This window comes from Ostrea edulis, chromosome 6 (genome assembly GCF_947568905.1).
Source record: "Ostrea edulis chromosome 6, xbOstEdul1.1, whole genome shotgun sequence".
In the NCBI taxonomy this organism is placed as follows: domain Eukaryota; kingdom Metazoa; phylum Mollusca; class Bivalvia; order Ostreida; family Ostreidae; genus Ostrea; species Ostrea edulis.
Window position 1 is genome coordinate 60,538,790 of NC_079169.1, and position 26,099 is coordinate 60,564,888.

General features: G+C 35.1%; 1 long non-coding RNA gene across 1 annotated transcript in view; it reads right to left on the reverse strand.

The window, feature by feature from the left end:
- Positions 1-2,712: 2,712 nt before the first annotated feature.
- LOC125647487 (uncharacterized) overlaps positions 2,713-26,099 on the reverse strand; it is a 100,960-nt gene continuing 77,573 nt past the window's right edge. Inside the window, exons 2-5 of the long non-coding RNA XR_007359977.2 lie at positions 16,681-17,085; positions 15,162-15,278; positions 4,633-4,728; positions 2,713-2,855 (exon numbers count right to left, since the gene is read on the reverse strand). This is a non-coding gene — a long non-coding RNA (uncharacterized LOC125647487). The remainder of the gene's footprint in view (positions 2,856-4,632; positions 4,729-15,161; positions 15,279-16,680; positions 17,086-26,099) is intronic.

A 26,099-nucleotide genomic window follows, 5' to 3' on the forward strand; every position in this document is an offset into this window, starting at 1 on the left:
GGCCTAAATTTGAAGCCCTTCACCGGTCTTGGTGACGTCTGCATATGAGTGAAAATTTCTCGAGCGAGACGTTAAGCAAGATACAATCAATCAATCAATTAAGTGGAGAAGGATTTATCAATGCACGTCCATTGCAGTACAAGGAGATAAATACAAAATTGTAATGTTATAAATTTTAGACAAGATTTATTTTGTCCTCAAATTACCAAATATAGGGTGGCGATGATGTTTGCTTGAATGGTATGCTAGGAATCTACAGCAATCGGATTCAGGTACTCTGTTATTGGTGCGTAGCATGATCTATAACCATCAACACGTGCAAGTAGGGACAGTGATACCCAGGCTGATATTCACCGCGTCAGCTCGACTGTCACCAGTTTCCTGGTCTCTAAAAACGCTGCACTACCTCGATATGCGACTTATTTTGTAAATTCTGTTGTCTCTTTATCGTTTTATACGGAACAGTTGCTTGTTTTTGCAAGATAAATATTGCAATGTTCACTGCGTTTCCATTGTTCCCTTTCTCCTGTTTCTGGACGATTGGAATTCGTGGCTGTGGGTACAGATCGTGTGACCATTATCATCTCACAACAGAGCGCAACTCAATCACTTTACAGTAATCAGTGATTTGCTTTCTATATTTATGGCAGTCTCTCATTTGAGCGGGAGTGCTCTCGTTGACATGTTTCGCCCCTACTCTCTGCAGCTTGAATCTCAATATCTTGCATTTGGCTATTAATTCTGTTTTCTGTATCAGTTACACGCACCAGCCGTTCGCTATAATAAAAGGCTAAAAGTCTCTGTTGCATTAGTGTTTATGTCTTCATCCATTTAACCTACATCTAATGTTGAATATCGTAGCCATAAAATAATGGAATGCCTACGTGTCCATCAAAACATTGAGATGCACCCACTTATCTACTACAATAGGGGAAAATGATTATATTTATTGTTTAAGTCCCGGAATATTTTTGAAATTAGTTTCGTTGGATTGATATTTTATATATACATCATTTGACCCGCTGTCTCGATTTTACATGTGTGTATAACACCTGTGCTGCAGTGCAACGGTGTTCATATGACTATTTCTGATGATAGGTGCAAACTTTTTTGCTTTTAATTTTAATATTCTAGACAAACTTGAATATAAATTGCATTTGATTCATTTGGTCTAAAAGAGATAATAAAAGTTAACATAAATCTGAGAGTTTCTTGAATAAGTGAATACTATGTATTGCATAACAGGACAAGGTATAGGGTTCAGATCAGATAAATCCTTCCCTCGCCCCAAGTAGAAAGAGCGAAGAAGAGGTACATGTAGTGAAGTTGCGAGTGCACTCGAAACACGCAATTTCCGAGATACCAGCTCTTTTGTGATAAAGGTACGTTCGGTATTCTGTTTAACGCCTGGTTGGGTATAAGATGTACAAATGTATACATATATTATAGACTGGCTATTTAGATAAAAGTTGTGAAAGCTTAAAATTTGTTTATATCAGCCGTTGGTATACATAAAACCCACAATGTCAAGAATACATGCAATTAATTTGATTTAGGCCATTAAATTAAAGATGAAATTATTATCTGTTTCCTCTTCTATACGAGTGATATTTTAATCAAAGAAAGATGGTGATTATTGGTTTTTGTTCAAGTTAAGCTACTTTATTATCAAATACTCATAAACTTAATAAATAATTGTGTCCTCACAGTTGGGGTGATTGCATGACTTCTGGTAATCATCCTTTAGGCAATAATATGAATACAGCGATAAACATTTATACCCAATGCGTGAATACGACAACACATTTTGCGTCTCACCGTGCGCATGAGTTTAACAAAGGGAGATAACTATTGTCCAAATCGGAAATTGCGTAGTAGAATTGCTGGTATTCATGCGTGAAGCCAGACAAAAATGGAGTATGATGGCGGCAACAGTCATCCGAGATGGTTGTATTGGAATAAACGTTATATGAGCATACCCATACATTTATGTGTATCCATACAAATTTTGTTTCCGTGAATAAATTATCATATTCCAAAAATGTTTGTAGATATCAATGATCTCATTTATATATTGATGTAGCCTAAGAGAAAGAAGTTGAATAAGATGATATTCAAGTCATCCATCTTGAGCATGCGCATATCAAAAATATCCCATGTGAGAAAATGCTCACTACTTCACTGCGTCACCCTCGATGTTTCGCTCCTTTGCCATAAAAGCTAAAGAGAGAGAGAGGCCATATCAGAATAGCATAGATATAGGGCTCACGGCGGGTGTGACCGGTTGACAGGGGGTTCTTACTCCTAGACACCTGATCCCACCTCTGATATGTCCAGGGGTCCGTATTTGTCTAACTCTCTATTTTGTATTACTCATAGGAGTTATGAGATTGATCAATGTTCATTATCTTCACCTTTCATGCAATGTTCACAAATCAGTATGCTTTCTTGTAGATATCTTCAAACTAGAGATTCCTGCGTCAGGCGATGAACCGAAGTCTTATATGAATCTCAATCATTCCTTCTATGAACATATGTTATGTTCTGTTTCACGGCTGCTCTTCGACTTGACATAAAAATTCCATTGATTCAAAGCACAACACTGAAACCGACTTATTGATATTTCAGTCTTATTGTTGACTGACAATATATTCTCTGGAGTGAATTCTTGAAATCCTAGCTACACAGATGACGAACATGCAAATGTTAAAATACCATTTTTGTTAAGATTTAATTACAATATGCTTTGTGAAATATCTACAAAAATAACATCTCCAATATACACTGCATTGTCTCCGAAATAATGGATGGCAAATATGTTGGTATCGTTTAAGAAGAACTTTTCAACTGATAATCTGCAAAGAAACGAAGAACAATCATAAAAATATACTGCTTTGAAAAGACACATTCCTTCTCCCCGTGAAATAACTTCTAATGAATTGAAATTGGCCTTAAATTAATTTATATTAATGCAATATATAGTCTTTTGATCTACGTGGCCGGAATTTTATTGTTAGACTTTGATTGGTCAATCTCTGCCTCTCCTAAGACATGAAGCAAAATTACCCTTATCATGCATCACCAAACAATACATCAGACTTTAACATTCAAAGAGGATACTTATTGATTGCTGTAAAATATTTTAAGTAAACTTAAATTTATTTATAAATGTGCATGTATGTGATTCAAACACAACTATCACATGAATGAATTGTACTTGTCCACTGTATCATTACTAAAATATAAATGGAATCTGGATTAATTATAGCAATCGTCCTATGAGTAGGGATAGGAATGTATTTTATCTAACGTGAAGCATCAATTTTCACTGAGTTATAGTTGCAACAAAACTGCAATTCTAACCCAGTGAAAACCTATAAATGGTCTAGTTAAAATCAAATCTTGAAATTTTATGGTGAGAGAATTTATTCTTAATTGTACATGTTTTTCCGCAGGGTGTTTCCTAATCAAAGGAGCCTCACCCCATCGAGAATACCCTTTGTTTACTGTAATTCTAGGTATAAAAAGTATAATTTGTGTGTAAATATACATTACACTCTTATTGATGTAGTTTTTACAAAAGGAGGGAAATAGCATCGAGACATTAATAAAAAAATAAAAATAAACATCCATGATAAACGAATTATATATAGAGAAGCACGAGTTTTTCCAATAAAAGAGTAATTATGTGTCCAATATTTTACGGCAATGTTACATTACGCGATTAAAGAGAATCGCACATGAGTTTTGTAGTATCAATTCTTTGGAAGTATAAATATAATATTACATGTACGTGTCACAGAAAAACTTAGGTCATATTACTTGTGTGTTAAACTTGACCTACTTGCACTTAAGATTTATTTACAATTTATTCGCATAAACTCGATTTGTGTAACATAAGCAATACAAATCAGTCAAATAAATACATGTACATACTACAAATAACTTGTTTTCTAACAACATAGTTACAGAACGTATAAAAATAACGATTTCGCATTAATCTATTGAAAAATGCATCGTATACAAATGTAGACTTTAAAAGAACATAGTAAAAGTATTGTCATTATTTAAGATTGCTCATAAGTTAAAACGTCTTGCGTTAAAACTGAATATGGAACTAAAAAAAGTGGGGTTATTAGATTTATTGGCCAAAATACTAAATATTTAGTTAATAAGTTTTTTTTTTTTAAGAATTGGTGCTCTGTTTGGAACAATATATCAACCAAATTAATGAATTTACAACATTTGAATTAGTTTCACGTCTCCACTACATGTGTCATAAATTATAAAATTCAAATACATGTCTACAGGTATAAAATGGATGAAACAGAGACTGCGAAATCGTGCAGATTTAGAACTTATTTTTATAGAAACAACCCTCCCGCCACAAAATGTAGTCCTCTCCAATTCCTTTCAAAATTTAAATGGACATAAAAAATACAACTGGATAAGTTTGAGTAATAAATGTATAATATAACTGGATAAATGAAATAACAATTGAAGCAGTACCTACATAGATATAACATACTGCGTAGTGGTGCTGAAACGCCGAGGTGATAACCTCCCTAAGACATATTCGCAAAAGAAAATTTTTTTGGGAAATGTGTAAATAAACATTGAAAAATAGCACACCTTCATTGATCCTTTGGAATCAGTAAATGGATAATTTTGAGTAAGTGTTGCCGGTTTGAAGGGTTGGAATCTGGTCCTGTCCTCTTCTTCTTACCACTACAGTTAGAAAACAAGATGAATATCAATCCAAGGTCGTGAGGTCAACAAGGTACGAAAAGAAAGGTTTCGTCACAAGGAATACACACGTGAAATATGGAATCCCTGCTATTATCCATAAAAAAAACTAGCCTAAGGGCTATCTAAATGATAAAGTTTTGTGGACAAACATACAAAGAAAACTTATATGCCCTCGAATCTTCAATTACGGGAACATGAATATGGTTATGAAATGAATACAAATGAAGATGTACTGTATATCGGATAATTTTGGCGTGGGGAATATTTGGCGAGTTTTTCTATTAAAAAGTAGTTCGAAATTTTAGCTCTTTAATTGCTGGTGCGGTTTCCTTTAACAAGTGTGTTATTCATATGGATAGAAATTTTAGCGCTTTTATTTTTTGCGATTTTTTTTTCTTCCGCCAAAAATTCCATCGCACCAAAATAATCCGAAATTTAGTACAGTGTGCAATGCATACATGTAGTTGCAGTAAAGGACTTAATAGTATACATGTAGTATATGCTTAATAACATGAAAGATGTGGAAAGTAAAACTGCAAATAAAGCTACTTTAACGATCCATTTTTATGAACTATCAACTTGATTTTAACGGTGTCTAAGAATGTAAACGAGTTAGGAAGCAGATGCAACACCTGTTATAGCATCCTCCCAACATGTATATCAGTATTTTGAATTTAAATCTGGAAACACCAGATAAGGTTTTGTTCTTTTCTATAGATATAACAGATTTTCCGTATCATATTATTCCTATGACTCATCTCTTCTCAATAATTAGAGTCAGAAGTTGTTGTAGATACATTAAAGACAACACTCCCTGTCTCTGTAATCTACTACGGCAGTGATCACTCACTATCACACTGACAGGGCCGAGACAACGGCGCGTAATGGCACTGGACATTACACCCACAAATTATAACAATGGATAATATTTAACAAAATGAATACAAGTACATCTGTACGTAACAAGTTAAACGTGGATATTGAATGATATCATAGGTGTTGAAATTGACAATTGTCTCCAAGTGGTCATTTTTGTGACATTTAAGTTAAGCGATGTAATGGTGTTTAATTGTCACTAAAGTGGTCCTTGATGTTCCCGAGATGTGCGATAATTGTCATTGTATATTGATTAATGACGGAGACGTAATTGTTCGTATTTTAGGTCAACTATGTCACTACCAGTAAATAGTAATGGTCGATAAACATCAAAAGCAAGGATTAAACATGGATTTCTTGTTTTCATCGTGGATGTATCAGCTCGCTAATTCGAGAGAAATGAGAAGATCTTATCAGATGAACTACTCTCGAAAACGGGTACAACATATATTAATATTCTTGGAAATCTTGAATCCTAGTTATAATAATGCGATAGTACACCGTTTACATCTGCATTTGTTCGATTCCTGTTAGTTAATTTTATCTTAAGCTTAACCGTATATTTTACATACCTGTAAATTATTTACGCATTTACTTTCTTCAGAATTCGTGTACAATAATGGTAAATTTATCTTTCATACAGTGTTATACATGTATATCAAAACGAAAAATGGAAAAGCATGTGCAAAAATAATTTTGATTCTACAAGGCGTTGTCATGGAGTATTGTAACGCATTACCGTGTATTATCAGCATCAATTGTTGAAGGATTATCTGTAGACTATTAAGCTTAAGGACCTCTTACTTTCACTTTTAATGTCAGGCGGTTGGTAAAGGAACACTCACTAGGTACTTTTGACTGGACGCCGGAATTGAGAATCGGGGTGGACATTGCGAAGCCAATATGTGGTATACCGGTTGCTTTACGTTTGTGTTTCACGTTGATATTGACAACTTACATGTGAATGTACTTGATTTGCAAGGTCCAGTGACTCTTAATTCAGCATCACGGACAGCTTTCGAAAACTGCCAGTAAACAATGCAAAAATCAAGCTATTTCTATATCAATAGACTTGATGCTACAACAGACATTCCAACCATAAACATACGTATAATATTTTGTTACCATGCACCAGGGTAAAGGGGAACCCGATGAGTTTACTAAGTAAAATATATCATCACTCGTTTGCCTATAGCCGTAACCTTAGGGGTAAGAAATTTTATAATTTTTGTTGAGGGCTACATGTTTTTCACAATCATAACCATGTATGACATATTTATATTTATAGTACACAGAAGAAAGACAATTTCAAATATGAAATAAATGTTGACTATAAATGTATACCACTTTGGACCACAATTGAAGCATTGAAGGCTTTGCCAAGGGATGAATAGGTTACATGTGTACTCAGTCCGTTTTCTGTTTCCTTGTTCTGTCACATGTCAAGTTGAAACTCGCCATGTTGTTTCTTTGTGATTCATTCTAGATCATGTTGCAAGCTTGATTCATATCGGCCTATCTGGCAGGCGTTTGGCCACTTCCACTTTATATGAAAATTAATTTTATATGGAAGGTACAAGGTTTGTCCACCTAGCTTCTCCCACACTTCATACAGAGTGTACGTATGGGTACTGAGGATATGGATTGGACAAGGAGGTTGGGTTTCTTCACTTTTGAAGTTAATTACATGTATAGGTTGTTGGACTTAGTCGGTTTTGAAGAAATATTTACAGAGAATACATGGTTTGTTCATCTCATTCCTTTCACAATTCTAAACCCAGGACTTTATTATTTTACAGAATGTTTGTATGGGTGTCAAAATAAAACACACCACATAGTCTTGTAAATCTGTTGCATGTTTGGATATTTAAATCCGTTTACCTGATCAAGATGCAGGGCTCATAGCGGGTGTCACCGGTGAACAGGGGATGCTAACTCCTCGTAGGCACCTGATCCCACAGCTGGTGTTTCCAAGGGTCTGAGTTTACCCTACTCTTAATTTTAAGTTCTTTATGGGATTCATGGGATTGTTCGTCATCTTCCCTTTTTATTGAATATGGACATTAACGGCAACCCGGTATTCAACTTATGATAAACGAACGACTTCAGTTGTTCAATCGTCAACTTCTCATATTTATGAAGCAATATTCCATGATCATCTGCATACTTACTAATATATATATATATATATATATATATATATATATATATATATATATATGTGTGTGTGTGTGTGTGTGTGTGTGTGTGTATGTGTGTGTGATTTTGGATCAGCTCTTTAGACGAATAAGGCATGTCCTAATTTGCTCCGCATTTAACATTGATTGGCAAGCCTAAAAACCAAAAAACAAGTTGTCTGCGTTGTAAATACGTTTGTAGATTAGTGTAGTTTTAGTGTTAGATGTATTTATATGTAGTTTTTGTTATTATTCTGTTGATATTGGCCACATTATGTAATTCTTTTCGTTTGTGCATGCCATGTATTTCACAATTTTGATAAAGGGCATCATGCTTCTCATAAACTGTAAAGTACTTTTTTTTATATATAATTGTGCAGGATGAAGAAAAGTTGTAAAGAATTATTGTATTTTCACTCTTTGACATAAAGCCCCGCCCTACCACTTGACCGAGTGACCATGGATTTCCAGATATTGCTGATGGCATAAAATATTTCTTTATTATATTCATTTCAAAATTAAGGATTATCTCCCTCACGCATAGCTCTTATCCTTAGACAAATTTGACTCCACTTTTTTTGGCACACTGTTTTCACCTATAATAGCTCTAAAACTTCATTGTTATTTCGGATTTCAAACATTTCGGTTGAGCATCACTGAAGAGACATTATTTGTCGAAATGCGCATCTGGTGCATCAAAATTGGTACTGTATAAGTTTTACATTATGACCCCTGGGTCGAGGCCTCTGCTGGTGGACTGTTAGTCCCCGAGGGTCTCTACAGCCCAGTAGCTAAGTACTTCGTTACTAGCTTGAAAATACGGATGTATATTTAATTGCTGTTATAAAATTTAGAAATTCATTTCAAAATTAAGGATTATCTCCCTCACGCATAACTCTTATTCTTAGACGAATTTGACTCCACTTTTTTGGCACACTGTTTTTTCCCTATAATAGCTCTAAAACTTCATTGTTATTTCGGATTTCAAACATTTCGGTTGAGCATCACTGAAGGACATTATTTGTCGAAATGCGCATCTGGTGCATCAAAATTGGTACCGTATAAGTTTTACATTTTAACTTTTAACCTCACTTCTCTGGCCTCAGGGGACAGTGACCATGAAAGTTCCGCATACCCTATAAATGTTCCACACCAAAATTTTATTTCAAAATGATCTATTTTTAGAATTATACTTGTAGTGGCTTTTATATCCCACCTAATGAATAGCGATTTTATACAATTACACCAGCTATTTCATATTCAGCTAAAGTTACATGTATAATCAACATTACTTACGGGACTATATTAGACTGTAGTGAACATCACGGGCTTTGTCTTTATAAGTGATGTTAAACGTGCGTGGAAAAGTGAAGACAACACACATTCATCAATCGCATAAATCCCACAAATGATACAAACTTAAGAGTCGGGTAAACATGGACCCCTGGATATACCAGAGGTGGGGATCAGGTGCCTAAAAGGAGAAAGCATCGCCTGCAGACACATTCTGTTATGTTCTTTCAAATACATATTACATCTTTAGGCATCTACATGTGTAAAACGTTCGCTCTTTCATATTAGTTTTGTGTCTAACAAAAGCAATCCATTCTAGATGTTACCGGATGTTGTACAAAGACAACGAGTTGCTTTATAAGGTAATCTAAAACGAAATCTAGTACTTTTAAGGATTCATTAGCATGTTAATTTGAAATAACCTGGCAACCTCAAGTGATTATTGTTTGGTGCATAGTAATTTATGCGATAAAAGAAACTAAAGGGAAGACATAAAATGAGCTGAGATCGAGAAAGTAATATTTTATTCAGAGTATGGACATCTTTCTAGTTAGCTGTATGACTGATTCGCTGCCATTGCTGTCAGGATATATCAAATTAATTAGATTTAGCGGCATATTTGTCTTTTGAGCTCTTTTAGCGGAGCAATTTTCTCCGTTGATGTTTCCAATGGAAAAGCAACAGGCATAAAACAACTATTAATAACATAGAAGAAAGCTATAAAGCTGATTGGAGGAAAGCATCGACCAAAATTCGACATATATTATACCTACATGTATAGGTAAACACCGATGTTTGATTGTTTACGTGTTTGTTATACAGTATATTGTTTGTATATGTTGCACCAACTGTTAGGCTTCCGTGGAGATCCGGGTTAGAATAGGTCCTCAGTACCTTTCCCCGGGATCCGGGTTAGAGTAGGTCCTCAGTGCTCCTTGCTATTCGTTAGAGGTGACTAAATGGACGAGACCGCAAAAACCGAGGCCCCGTGTCACTGCAGGTGTGGCACGATAAAGATCCCTCCCTCCTTAAAGGCCATAAGCGCCGAGCATAGGCCTAAAATTTGCAGCACTTCTCTGGCAACGGTGACGTCTCCATATGAGAGATTCTCGAGAGGGACGTTAAACAATATTCAATCAAGCAATCGTTATGCCGTTCTTGGCACACTGATTCTGACTACGGATTACCTCGATATAGGGCCCACGGCGGGTGTGACAGGGATTCTTACTCCTCCTAAGAACCTGACCCCACCTCTAGTGTATCCAGGGGTCCGTGTATGCCCACTCTCTATTTTGTATTTCTTATCGGAGTTTGAGATTGATCACTGTTCATTATCTTCACCTTTCATATATGTCTTTGTTTTGCAAAAATACACAGTTATTTAGTTAATAAATGACCTGTTTCAACTCAAGTCAATGTTTGAGTTCATAACTTGGAAAGTAAAAATGAATGATTGCATTTTATTCAAAGATGAGATGACAAAAGGCATCGATAATTCATAATCAATGTTCATGAATGACTAATTAAAATATTCTTATTTGCAAAAAAGACAGTATTAATAAAACTGAAATATCAATTAATTATAATTAAATTCATATATAAATATGAAATTAACCTTCATGTTAAAGGAACGAACACCAAAACATATTAAAAATATGTCAAACAGCAAATTAATTAGTCTTAAATGTCTGCTTTTGGTTTTGCTACTATAATCTGTCGAGCAGTCATTTGATTTGATCGAAAACCTATGAACCTCGACACGACAGAGCACCAAGCATATTACACTCCACCACCAATAAAGGGAAAGTGCTTATACTTATGAAAGCCATTTTGATATTAAAATAGCATGGGTATTAATAACGTGAAGCATGGATATGCTCGAATAAGAAAAATCATCATGTGACATTTTCAATGTTTTCTCTCATCCACTTTTCTTAAATGTGTTTGTTTTCTCGATGAATTATAGAAATTACCAATGTTGTTTTGCCTCCTTTGATTTCAGGCTAAGAATACATGTACTTTTGCCGCTCAGATTAAAGACTGCAGTCCGGTCAAGCAGTTTGCTATTTTATTCATAAACTTCATACCTTAACTTTTCTTCAAAACTTTCTATAGAGGTCATTGCGTTAACATTCAGTTTGATTTATCAAATCACATTAATGACAATTTTCAATTTCCATTACTTGTCACGTTTTGAAATATCTTTAGCAGACGCATGGCATGCTGAAAACGAATGCTTTTTTTTCACAGTTGAAATTGACACATCATATACAGAATTATTTTGCGCAAAGATTATGTTGGTATCTTACATAGGTATCTATATTTGAACGGAGATTTTTACCAGCAACCTGCTGCCATTCCTGAGTAAAATGATGACGAGTCTTATCAAATTAGGACTTGATATTGAATCAGGAGAATGGTTGGAAAACGTTTGGCATGATTTGCATACCAATATTTTCATGCTAACCTCCAGTTTAGTAATCTTATATGAATTCATTTCATCGCCAAATATTTCATATATTTTTTGTTTACCTGTTTACATATTTCATTTAGTTAACCGCTGTAAAATGGCTGAAATATTGCGAAAACGGCGTTAAACCTCAAACAATCGATCATCACCATTTTAAAACGGTAAATAAAACTTTTTTTTAAAAATAGGCACGAAATTTTTATCATTCTCTCACTATTTTTCTTACCCTTACATTTGCATGTAAAAAGTGCCGAAAGAATGCGAATAGCAATATTTGAAATCGAGGTCAAACCGTTTGTTTCTCCACGTTTGGCGTTCCATTCTCTACCCAAACCATCTTCAATTGTTCCGTTCACGATATGAACCGCCCCTTTTCGCCAAGAACCGTTCAGTCCAAACCTTTCAGCATTCTTTACCAACCTTTCAATGTTTACCGTTCCACTGGAGTAGTAGTGCCGTTCAGGTTTCGTACGTTACTTCCGGATTTTTTTTACTAATATATAGAAGTCGTCAGCTATTGATGTAAAACTTACACGGTACCAATTTTGATGCACCAGATGCGCATTTCGACAAATAATGTCTCTTCAGTGATGCTCAACCGAAATGTTTGAAATCCGAAATAACTATGAAGTTTTAGAGCTAAATATAGCCAAAAACAGCGTGCCAAAAAAAGTGGAGCCAAATTCGTCTAAGGATAAGAGCTATGCATGAGGGAGATAATCCTTAATTTTGAAATGAATTTCTAATTTTTATAACAGCAATTAAATATACATCCGTATTTTCAAGCTAGTAACGAAGTACTTAGCTACTGGGCTGTAGAGACCCTCGGGGACTAACAGTCCACCAGCAGAGGCCTCGACCCAGGGGTCATAATGTAAAACTTATACAGTACCACTTTTGATGCACCAGATGCGCATTTCGATGGAGTGCAACAAATTGAGACCTATGCATGATGCTCGGGACCAAACCTGAGAGTCCAACGCAACCGCCGCGGTGGTCTAGAGGTTAGAGCGTTCACCCCGCATGCGGAAGGCCGGAGTTTGAATCCTGGCCGCGACAGACCTAAGTCGTTAAATCATGTAGTGACATTTCCATCGTCAAACGCTCGGCATCAGGTTCACGTGAATGTCACAGGTCCTCGGAAATGGCCTTAAAAACGGACGTCCCGTGTCACAGTAGGTGTGGCACGCTAAAGAACCTCACTGCTCAATGGCCGTAAGTGCCGAGTAAAGGTCTACATTTGAAGCCCTTCACAGGTCTTGATGACGTCTCCATATGAGCGAAAAATTCTCGAGCGAGACGTTACACAAGAGACAATCAATCATACCAACGCCTGATGCAACACAGTACATTTTAAGAAAATTTAAGAGGTATTAACCGAACGACCAGCGATTTTTTTTCAGACTTCATATCTATAACTTTGATGCGGCCAACACTCACGCAGGGCTGGAACCCAAGACCTTTCGGTCACGAAACGAACGCTTTAGCCAATTAAATAGCTTCTAGTATTTGGCACATCTCATTTTGGTTTAAGTATATTTTCTATTAAGCAATCTACATGTAAACAAAATCATGGCACGAGCCTTGTTTACATAACAAAGAATTGGGAGTGCTGTATCTCATTTGCAACTCAACAACTGATACTCAAATTTTGGTTGACCATTAGAAATACTTTAATTAAGCATTGCAAACATTAACAATGGGAAAACTAAAATATGAAAATTTTCAGCTCAAATCGTATCCATGCCCCTTTAAAAGTTTTGAGATTATCGTGTCCTAGAAAAGTTATTATCATAAATAGTTCTTGATATACATGTATTTTAGCCAATATATACACAATTAATTGATATTAAATGTGCATCCGGCATCACTACATATGTACACGGGAACTGAGATGGTTATTTGAAATTATTTACAAAGATAAAAAATGTAAGGAAGGAAACTGACTGAATTTATCTTATCACGTTATATGTTCTATCTGCTGGTGCAGTGCGTAATTAATCGAAATAGTGCGTGTGACGTGAATCAATGTGCAGTCTTCCGCGTGGGAGTGACGTTTTGCAACACTGTATAGTACAGTTTTCCGCGTGAGAGTGACGTTTTGCAACACTGTATAGTGCAGTTTTCCGCGTGGGAGTGGCGTTTGGCAACACTGTATACGCTGAAACGGAGAATTAACAGACGCTTTCCAAGTTAATGCTAAGCCCTCTACGTGTTATAGATAATCATTTAAGAGTCGTCCACTTCTGCTTCATACTTAGATAGTTTATTGAAAATAGACATTAACGGCAAACTGACAACTCAACTGTATGACAAACGAGATGATTTCAGTTTCTCCATCGTCGACTTCCCATATTTATGTAGCAATATTCCATTATCACCTGCATATGGTGTTCATATATCTCAACTGATTCGATATGCAAGAGCTTGTTCTGCGTATAGTCAGTTTTTAAATCGAGGTAATCTACTGACAAACAAGTTGATGGTACAGGGGTTTCAACAGTCTCAATTGAAGTCAGCATTTCGCAAATTCTGTGTCGTTATAACGATCTAGTTCGTCAATACAACTTCGCATTGGGTCAAATGCTGTCTGACGTGTTTCATACCGATTGTTAAGCCGTTCTTGGGACACTGATTTTGACTGCGGATAACTCCGTTTACCTGATCAGGATATAAGGCTCACGGCGGGTGTGACCGGTCAACAGGGGATGCTTACTCCTCCTAGGCACCTGATCCCACTTCTGGTGTGTCCAGGGGTCCGTGTTTGCCCAACTATCTATTTTGTATTGCTTATAGGAGTTATGAGATTGATCACTGTTCGTTATCTTCACCTTGCATTTAAAAAATGCGACTGAGTAGGTACTGTCATAGCCTACTATTGTGATACATCTATACATGCATACATTCCAAGGGGTTCATCCCCGGTTTTAGATATACATTGTGTATGTATAAACTAGCATTGTGTATATGAGGTCTTTACACTAATTTATTTGGAAATTCTTAATTGTCTTAAAATTCTTTATTATATTGTTTTGAACATATTTTATTGATAAAATCAAAAGGATTGAGAACAAGTTCTAATTTTATTGTACTGACTAGCGAAGTTTTATTTATTTCAGTTTTTGTGAAATTACTTGCATGTAAATGCAGTAAAGTATTATTTTTGGAGGCATGTAAAACAATTTTAGTGAATTCTATTTCAAGTGACATTTTGTTGATTTTGAAATTACAAATACATAATTTCTATAAGTGCATGAACTTGTGTTATATATACATGTATTTGTAGTGGAAAGTTGTCTTTTACTTGAATACTACTTCGAACCTTCTGTTTTGCTTCTCAAAGAAATGTATTATTGCTACTATCTTGGTACATGTAAATTACAGTGAATGCATCTCTGATGAAAATATGTTTTCTTCGTAACATCATAACTGGTGGTGTTACCTCGAATTATTCGGTGTAATACTTTCGAAATTTACGTCATAATGGCTTCTATAGTTATGATCCTAATCGACTTCAAACCCAAAAGAAATTATGCCCTCTCTGAAGTCGGTTACAACTTTCTGAATAAGCTGTAGAATAATGTTTTCAACTATACCTTGCGACTAAATCTACGAGTCCACAGCCAATTGTTAGACAGTCCGATGGCATTCTCTCAAGCGCCAATCGAGCAAAATATTCTGTGGCTTTTACATCGGCAGATTGTCGACGTATCCTGAAGATAATAATACATGCACTTATCATCATTTTAGTGGGGTGTGTATATATATATATATATATATATATATATATATATATATATATATATATATACACACAGATATTGCCATGTTCAAAATTTGAATTCTCAATCAATTAAAGGAAAATATACTTTTGTTACATATACACATTAGGCCTTAGTTTAAAAAAAGCTGTAGTCTCTAAACACTTAAAACAATGCATCATTTTTCATACTCGTTCAACAATACCCCCAGGACCGATGACGCAAATTTAGTGTCCAATGCAGTGTCTATGATTTCGTTACTAAACCGCGATCGCTTTACATTTTATTATCTCATGGACAACAAACATGAATGATTGTCTCTTAACACCATCATTGATCTTGCCTTTCATCAGTGTCGATTCCTGGCCGACTTAAATATGTTTTTAAACCATTGTAATAAAATGTAATTTCAGGAAAGATTTAGGAAACATTAACTTACGGGGGAAATACCGACTAAAATGATACGTCACTTTACAATACAATGAGAGCTTCTGGATGAATTAGAACTGTTTGTATTGATTTTTGATAGGTAGGATTTATAGTTTTACACTGGGTTTATTTTAACAGGTTTACTGTCTTTAAATTCTTTTCGAGAGAGGAAGAGAGAGAGAAAGAAAGAGATAATATAAAAGCAACCAGGGATATTGTTTTTAAAATTTTCAGGATACGAAAAGGAATGCAAGAATAAGACAATTGAATGAAATTAATTGCATCTATATTGTGTATATTTATCAAATATAATCATAATAATAAAATTCATATAGCGCCTTATATAAAACAAGTTACTCTAAGGCGCTTTACAAGGATACGAAAAGGAATGCAAGAATAAAACAATTGAATGAAATTAAATTACAGTATGACATAAGATCTTAAGTCTGTAAAATTATCCAAATAAAAAAAACAACAACTATTTTTAAGATCGACAGCTAAACGTTTTTTTGTGTTTGTTTTTTTAATAATTTAAACAATTACAGTTTTATACATGTTATAATCTAAAAAAAAATATATTACACAATCACCATTAATTAGAAGGAAAATATGAAGATTCCCTGAAACTATTCCCGGTTCCTAAACGGGAGAAATTAATAGATTTATTTTGATATACACAAAAAACTATCGCGGCATTATGTGATTTCTATCTGCTGAATCCCTATAAATACACTATCATATATGTCATTTATAGAAATGTTTGAAACTATATCTCAAAGGATTTTAAAAATTATAATTCACTTTGTTAAGAATTCTCGTTTTGAAAAGATGTTTAATAATATTTCTATACAAATTTACGAATACAGACTTTTAAAAGATAGTTGATCAAAATTCTAAAATGCCCAATGAACTATAAATGACTTACCTCCGACTATCCAAATGTCTACCGTTTGTTGCGCAGACGAAAAGAATGCAAAGAAATATCACCTTAGAAACTGTGCTTAAATACTGCATTCTTAAACTAAATTCTGTTAAAAAAAATTAAATTTGACTGAGATCAAGTATAGCTTTGTCTCTGGCAGACAACGGTCCTTCTGTCAAAGTTCTATCTGACGTTCAGAAGTTAGATCACTTTTGGCGCAAATACTTCTCACCTCGTGTCTTTTGTCATAAATGGTGGATAAAGTTGTGATCGATTGATGTTCTCGACGATTAAATACCCCTCCTCTTACTCTTGGGCCAAACGTCACAAGTGGAATCAGATAATCTGAAAACGCAATTAACGATGACCACCACTTCAATTATTCTATCCAAAACGCTGGTGCGGTCCCTGAAACATAAGAACCTTCTAACGGTTATTAAAGCAAGCATCCGCATGACATTGCCATTCAATTATCAACCATAATGTCGATCCTCAGACAGATTTATAAGCATCCGTACCTTGTATTATTGTACTTGATGAAATTATTTTCATCTTTAAAGGCATGTCTAGTTGTGACCTACTTGTAACCTTTTATTTTTGATTTACCATCCATTTATCCCAGATGTTTTGTCATACTTTGAATAGCACTACATTATATTGAAAAATTAATCACTTTTAAGATGCTTAATCTTACTAGTTCCAAATATCATTATTCGACTGTTTTTAATTTTAGAAAGAGCATCCTTTCCAAAAAGTTACCATTTGGTCTATTTAAATGTAAATAATGCTTTTCGTATGAATGACAAGTGTGAAGTTACAAGCAAACTGAACAGCTAATTTTTATTGATTAAAGAGTGCGATGTCCTCTAGAACAGAAATTAGAAATACTCGGGGGATATTAAGGTTCCCTTAATACTTGTATCTAACACAGCGACATGGATATATTCGTTAATTCAAGGTCATATATTCTTAATGTTCAAATTCTCGAATTATATTTTATGAAAGCTTCATATATTGATGGTAACTGATAATTTTAAAATTGTTTTGAACCATCAAATAGCGTTCGTATTTGCGTGCGATATATCGAAAACACAGATATAAGGAAGAAATATCAGTCAATTTTAGTACATAACAAGTATGGGTCAATGGAAACAAAGATTGTCAATTTCAGGGACGCTGTCTCCATGGGGCCTGGTGGGTGTAGTCAAAATCATATGTAATCTTTAAAATTTTCTACTTTACTCCTAGACATTAAGCAGTCAAACTGTTGGCATGATTATAATGAACAATGAGTCATTTACCAAAACTGACATTATATATATTAAGAATGCATTATATCTTAGAAAAGCTTCTTATTATTTTTTTTTTTTACATGTGGATACCAAAGAGGCAAATGTTTTCATGATTATAATGAACATTGAACCCTCTACCAAAAACTGTAAGAATTGACTAAGTTGGTCATACATGTATATACAATGTATATGTGTCTTTGGAAATCATTCTTTACTTCAGGACATCCATCAAACTGTTGTCGTAATTGCAATGATGATGGAGACCTGGCCCCGTAGATTCATCCCTAGGGTGAGGCTAAGTTGGTTATATATATCTTAGAAAATCTTCTCTACTTCTGGAAATCAAGAAGGAAAAATGTTGAGATGATTATCATAGGTATTGGACCCTCTACTAAAATTATGAAATTCATCATCATCTGCATATGGTGCTTATGTCTCTCAACAGATTCGATTCCCGAGAGCATGTTCTGCGCGTGATTAGTTGGTTGTTTTTTTTTTAAATCGAGGCAGGCTACTGACTGATACTTTCATGTTACAGGGGTTTCAACAGTCTCGTTTAAAAGGAAGCATTTCGAAAATCCTATGGTAGTTATGATTTAAACACAACCCGTCATTATGTTGAATGCTGTCTGGTGTTGGACCATTCTTTACACACTAATTTTGACTACGAATTACTCCGTTTACCTGATCAAGATATAAGACTCCCGGCGGGTGTGACCGGTGAACAGGGGATGCTTATTAGTCCCCTTCCGACGAAGTCAAAGGGGACTTTAGGTTTGCGCTCCGTCCGTCTGTCAGTCCAGTTTCCCGCACTTGTTTTCTCTGTTCTTGCACATATTTATTTTATATTTGGTATGTTGCTTTGCCATAACAAGTTACAGATGAAGTTTGAATTTCGTCTCGGTCCGTTGATTTTTCATTAAGTTATGGCCCTTGGACTTAGAAAAATAGCATGGATTGTTACTTTACATCCAAGTTTCTTATCTCTGTAGATAAGAGTACTACACTCATTAAAACTTCTAGCATAGTAATACAATATAGCTAAATTATTCATGATCACTTACATGTCACAGTTTATTGACTGGGTCTATCTTTTATCTAAAAAATGACATCACAATATTTTGCAAGAAGAACTCAAAAAAAAAAAAAAAAAAAAAAAAAAAAAAAAAAAATTTGTAGTATTAATTATGAGTTATCTATAGCTGTAGCACTTTGAAATTGAAGTCATTTTGACGTTTTAGCCCTTTGTAAAATTTTTGTCTGGAGGACAATATATTAAATTGGTATCCCGCTGATTGGTGGCTACACACAAACACAAGAAATGGGAAGTCAACAGGGTACCAGTTTAGGCAAGTGAGAACAAGGAATTATTTTGTAATTACTATTGTATCCAATGTGTTTGTAAACATTCGGAAGAACTTTTTGTGATTTTCTAGTTATGATCTTAACTTTCGCCACCTTTTCGGAACATGCAAAATTTTACCAATATTTTAGACCCTACTACGCCTTTAAAGATCTAAACCTAATTATAAATTTGTCTTTTTTCCTGGTCTAGTCTCTACTCGAATAGTAGTTGATTTCCAACCATTCCTATCCTGGTTCTCCAATTTTCCCTTTTACCATAACCTACATAATGAACTTTGAATATTGTTGTGGTACAGTAATTTTTGCAACCGGTAGGGGACTATGTATTGCCATGCAATAATCTCAGAATGCTTGTTCTTCCTAGATGCTTGCTGGCATGCTATCGAATGTGTCCTAAAATATTCTCAAGGTTTTAAGAGATGTATTGGGGCAATACTTAGATGGTTTTAAGATCTTAAGTTGGTTACAGAAGCTCTCTTCGGACTATCCAAACTAGGATATGTTGTTAGAGTTGAAACATTATAATCTATATTAATATAACAAGTAATTGATTGTATCAGTGATTTAATTAATGGTGTTGGTTTGCTGAATAATATTTAACGTCCCGGACGCTAAATATTAATAGTTTGATAGATTTCAAATAGAAATGCATATTCTTGCCTAATAATACAACAAAATCATTAATAATGGATTGTTGTCCTTAAAACAAGAGCCACATGCCTTATCTGTCACCCGTGTATTACTAGCCCAAAAGCTATGAAATCAATAAGTTATACTTTTCCTTTTCTGCATATCTAAGTTAAAATGTAATATACAGCAACAGTATAAAACAAGATGTGTTTTTAAAATACAAATACCCCCAAACATACCTATACTGATGGGATATAATAATATGTAAGTTATTCCCAACTTTATATGACTAAATGAACCCTGTAGTTGCGCAATTCACAAATTTGGTATGTCCCTTTCTGCTTTTCCTAAATACATGTATGCATTTAGTTGTTATACAGTATCAGTAAAATTAAAGAAGATATCTTTCAAATGATAAAGACAATAAGCACTATGATAATTTTGGCCCCATTCTGGACCCGTAACCTATGGGATCATGAAATATATAATTTTGGTAATGGGCTACCTGTCCCTTCTTCAATTTCAGTTTAGTATTAATAGCATTAAAGAAGATGTTCGATATATGATTTGCACATAAACACTATATGACTAGGCAGTTAGCTCTTATCTATAGATATGCATTTTTTCAAAGACATTACTTTTGAAATTTGTCTTTTTGACAGTGTTGCCCTGTTCTTAAGCCCCCCCCCCCCCCCCCCTCCGTCCTAAAATTTATGAATTACGTCCCCATGTTCATCAATGTTTCAAACCAAATTTGAAAATAATTGGAGCGTAGTTATCAAGAATTTAAACTATTCAATTGTTAATGCACATATTTGATCACTATGGCATTTGGTTACACCTTGGTACTAAACCCCCTATCCCTGGAATCATGAAATTTACAATTTTGGTAAAGGGTTTCGTGCTCCTTCAAAACATTTGAGCAGATGTAAATGACGCTGCTCTTTCTTTTGAAACGCATAACAAATATATCCCGTAAACGCCGCACATGAAACGGCAAACAAAACTGAAAGTATATAGAGAAGCATATGTATCTCAAAATGAAATAATGATAATAAGGCGTAATTTTACTCTAGGAAATTTACACGATTTCTGTAGGTGTCCGTCATTGAAGATCAATGATCACTGGAAAGCGAGAAGGATGTTCTTTTTGAGCCAGAGATGCCCTATTGTGTGCTTCTGCAATCTGGACTCGAGAGATAAGAGCCATGTAAGAACATGGATTCCCACCCCTCTCACAGATAACAATAAATGACATTGTCGCTAATTACTATCGATCATTTTCTTAAACTGTGCACGAAAAGAAAAGTCAGGAATAAATTGTACGCACTTCCAAACGGTTGGAAAATCTTTCGATAAACAAAGCGTTAGACAGAAATGCTTTTTGTGTTGTACTCTTTGAATAACTACAACTGTAGCAGAAGATTGAATTAAGAGTATTAAAACTGGGTATTTTGAAGAAGAGAATTGATTGTATATTGTCCCTCTCGAGAATTTTTCACTCATATGGAGACGTTACCACTGTCGGTGAATTGCTGCAAAGTTTAGGACTATGCTCAGTGCTTACGGCCTTTGAGCAGGGAGTAATCTTTATCGTGCCACACCTGCTGTGATACGGAACCTCGGTTTTTTCGGTCTCATCCGAAGGGCCGCCCCCATTTAATCGCCTCTTACAACAAACAAGGGGTACTGAGAACCTATTCTAACCCGGATCTCCAAAGGACTCGACGAAAAGGACATGTGGCTAATATTAGAATTTTAACTTGTTTCTGACAATCATTATGTCAGATTTGATTTGAACATATTATATTGTTCAGATGTTATAACAAAAGAATGGGACACAAAATCTTACAAAACTTGAACGCCCTCTCAATGTATCTCATATAAATCAATGTTGGAGAAAATGGCTTTATTCCTGATGATAAGAAGAAAAGGCATGATGAAGAACTTGCACATTTTATAATGCATGCATAAACAAGAGGTACTGTGAGCAATGCTCACTAACAATACCCCCCGCTTACCCCAATCTCCCAAAGGGTGTTGGTAATAGGTATAAACTACCTCTTTTCTGAGTGTAAAAAACAAATGGCATGACAAACCGAACCATATTGCTACTTCGATGTCCAGTGCGCTTGACCTTTGACCTTTTGACCCCAAAATCAATAGGGAACATCTTCATCCCATGGGTTGTCCATATGTATGATATGGTGACTGTAGGTGGAAAGTATAACGCTTTAGAGCCCGGAAACCATATTGCTACTTCGATGTCCAGTGCGCTTGACCTTTGACCTTTTGACCCCAAAATCAATAGGGAACATCTTTATCCCATGGGTAGTCCATATGTATGATATGGTGACTGTAGGTGGAAAGGATAACGCTTTAGAGCCCGGAAACCATATTGCTACTTCGATGTCCAGTGCACTTGACCTTTTGACCCCAAAATCGATAGGGAACATCTTCATCCCATGGGTAGTCCATATATATGATATGGTGACGGTAGGTGGAAAGGATAATGCTTTAGAGTCCGGAAACCATTGCGTCTACAGACGGACGGACGGACAGACAGACGGACAACCCGATTCCAGTATACCCCCCCCACACTTGTTGCGGGGGGTATAATAATTGTATCAATTGATGCACTATCATAAAATAGATTATGTTCACATTACAGGGAACACATCAAATCAGAAATCTAAATTCAGTATTGCTTTAATAAATGTAAGGTTGGCAATAAAGTTCAATATACATTACTTTGTATGTTCAAACCCCCCCCCCCCCCCCCCCCCCCCCCCAAGGTCTCCAAAAGCTTTTTACTTTATTTCATCTCTAAATGGCTTGGCTGTAATAATGTACTTTTCAAACTAATTATATATCCTCACTAATAATCTATCCAAGAGAGAAAAAAATCGTTTTATGAATTTTCTAAATCAATTTGTCAAAATCGATATTCCGATTTTACCCCTAAACACAAAGCATGTGCATGATTTCTGTTTCAACGTGTTAAAGATGAAATGAATGAATGTTGTGTTATCCACAGGCACCTGAAGTTTGGATATTACTACCCCCTTTTTTTGATAATTTTTTTTTTGTTTCCAATAATTTTTCTGAAATGTGTGAATTCCCGATCTATCTCATCCCTCTTTCGATTCATGTAATCGTTTCACGCTTTTTGTAAGCTTTAGAGATTGGCCTTCTACCGGTATAATAAAATACACTCTTTTATTATACCGGTAGAAGGCCAACCTCTAAAGCTTACAAAAAGTGTGAAACGATTACATGAATAGAAAGAGGGAATTCACACATTTCAGAATTTACTGCCACCAAAAAATAATATCATAAAAAGGGGGTAGTAATATCCATACTTCAGGTGCCTGTGGTGTTATCTAAGCCTAATTGTTATGATCTCGAAAATATTTCATATAAATTCATATCATAACCCCGTGGAGACTCGGGTTAGAATAGGTCCTCAGTACCCTTATTTGTCGTAAGAGGCGACTAAATGGGCGGATGAGACCCAAAAAATTGAGGTTCCGTGTCACAGCAGGTGTGGCACGATAAAGATCCCTCCCTGCTCAAAGGTTGTAAGCGCCGAGCATAGGCCTAAATTTTGCAGTCCTTCACCGGCAATGGTGACGTCTCTGTATGAGTGAAATATTCTCGAGAGGGACGTAAAACAATATTTAATCAATCATATATTATAACTAATCACACAGCATGATTTTTGCAAATTTTACACAATTCCAATATTGCTAACACACTTTGTCTAGAATACATAAATTCGTTAATGAGTGATATGTTAAATGTTAATGTAAGTGCACTTCCCTATGTTAAAAAATACATTGTAATACATATTTTTTGCACAGTAAACGTATGTCTATGGCAACGAACTAAGAGAGCTAGGAGCTAGTCCACTCTTAACAGAGATGCCCCTATGTAAAATAACCCGATATTTGCAACATCGTTATCATCTAATAAGGGTTTAAGTTCTGAATGCCACACCACCGGAATGATTTTGCTATCAGATTTACAAACCTTGTTCCTGGTTTGGAAACTCTAGAAGGAGCCATTGTTTGATCACAGATGCTGAACTAGATAATGTTTTGTCACAAACACATTTCTGCTAGTGGTATCGTTGTTACTGATGCGGGAGGCAGTCTCATTAATAGTATAATTTCGTGGCCTGAGGAAATAATTAGTTCAGCAACATTCCCAGGGCCCATAAGAATATGCATGTTTTAAAAAACATGGTACCGGTACCATGTTCCGTAGTAAAATGAAAATTGTACGTGATTCACGTCTGAAACAAAGATTTTTTCTCAATGCTAATTGATTTGGTATTTTACATTATTAAAAGAAATCAGCAAAAAATCAAGTGTACTTTGTATTCAGTTGTAAATAACCTAATACCAGACTGAGTTATCCAAGAATCTGTGGTCATTGAAGGTGCTACACCTTGAAAGAGTTTCTCAAATCAGCACTAAATATGGTTTAGTTATAAGAGATATGACATGAAATCAGTAATCAACAAAAAAAGATAACAGAGTCACTAAGAATAGAGACGAGCAATGACGTCTTCTTAAAGATCACGAATGACATCTTGTTGATGAAGTGTCTAGAATTTGCTTTTCTTAAAAGACCGTGTTGATTGTCTGAAAGTTGTTTTTGTTTTTATACAAATGTCACTATTTACACGTGCTTTGAGAAGCACGTTTCGATCTCTGCTTAACTGTAGCTGTCTGACAACATATTGGGACAGACCACAGAGTTATAGATCCACCACTTATAAAAACTTTCGATTTACGGCGCAGAATAAAAATATGTACGGCTGAGGCCTTGTATCTTATTATTCTTCAATCTTCCGACAACCTCAGTCTTTTTCTTAGCAATGAAGGAACATATACGAAGGAACTTATTAAAATTTGTCAAAGGCGCATGGTTTTAAAAACGAAAATGACTAATAGAAATATCAGCTCGGATTATTTCATGGTAAAATCACTGTCATGATCGTGTGCAGGATTGGACAAAACAAGATGGCAGACGGCATTTCCAAACAAAGGTAGGTTCTTAAAACTCTTCATTTTATCGACTTATTAGACGACGAATTTATGAATTTAAAACACTGCCTGGCCAGGGAGGCATCATAAAGTTGATTGATTGTTGGAATTCTTACTCGTGTACACGTACAACTCTAAATTCATTGATCGAAGTTGCCTCGATAGAATTCGAAGCGGGCGAAGATGTTTCTAATCATGTTTTCATACATTTTAAGAAAGATACTTTAGGTAAAATAGACTCTGCACATATCTTTTGATGAAAACTTGAACCAGTGTATGCGATTTGTCGCTTGAATTGCCTTGGTTAGATAGATATCTTGACTTGAACATTTGCTTAATGTGCAGGATTGGACTATGGTCGTTTCCACAATAAACGTGCCGGATTGGACCTCAATTTTGGTTCAGGATTGGACCCTCTTTTTATCTTTATTTTCAAAATCCTTTATATTTTCGAATCTCGACTCCACTTTATCATATTTTAGTTTGATTAATGTAGCTTATTAGATTCTCAGACATTTCCAACATGACCATGGTGTATTTTGAATTTTTTTTTACTGTTATCAAATTACATCGTCGTTTTAGTTCCCAACGACGACAATTGCTACTGTAAAAATATCCATTCGCTATCTCCTTTAAATTGAACCAATATAGCAGATCTATACATGAATCATCAATCTTTGCTTTCGACAGATGTAACGTTGACTGTTCGTATCCAGGATATATAAGGCCATTTTGACCTATAAAACACGTGAGAAATTATCATCATTTTAGAATCCTCTGTAACAATATAAATTCGACGTTTCTTGAATTCAATTAACCCACTTACATATTCCCTAATTCCAAACTCTGTTATATAGATTTTCTCCTTTGTTTCAGGTATCAAGCCCTAGAACTTCATTCCATGAGATGGGTACACTTCGAATGTGCGAAATTTGTAGTGAGGAATTCAAGACCAATTCTGAATTGCGTAGGCATGTAAAAAGGAAACATCAGTCAGAAAAATTGTCTTCGTTTGTGACCAGTGCAACACACGCTTTTGCCCATTGTAAAAGAAACTCGAAGTAAAATAAATTACATTGTT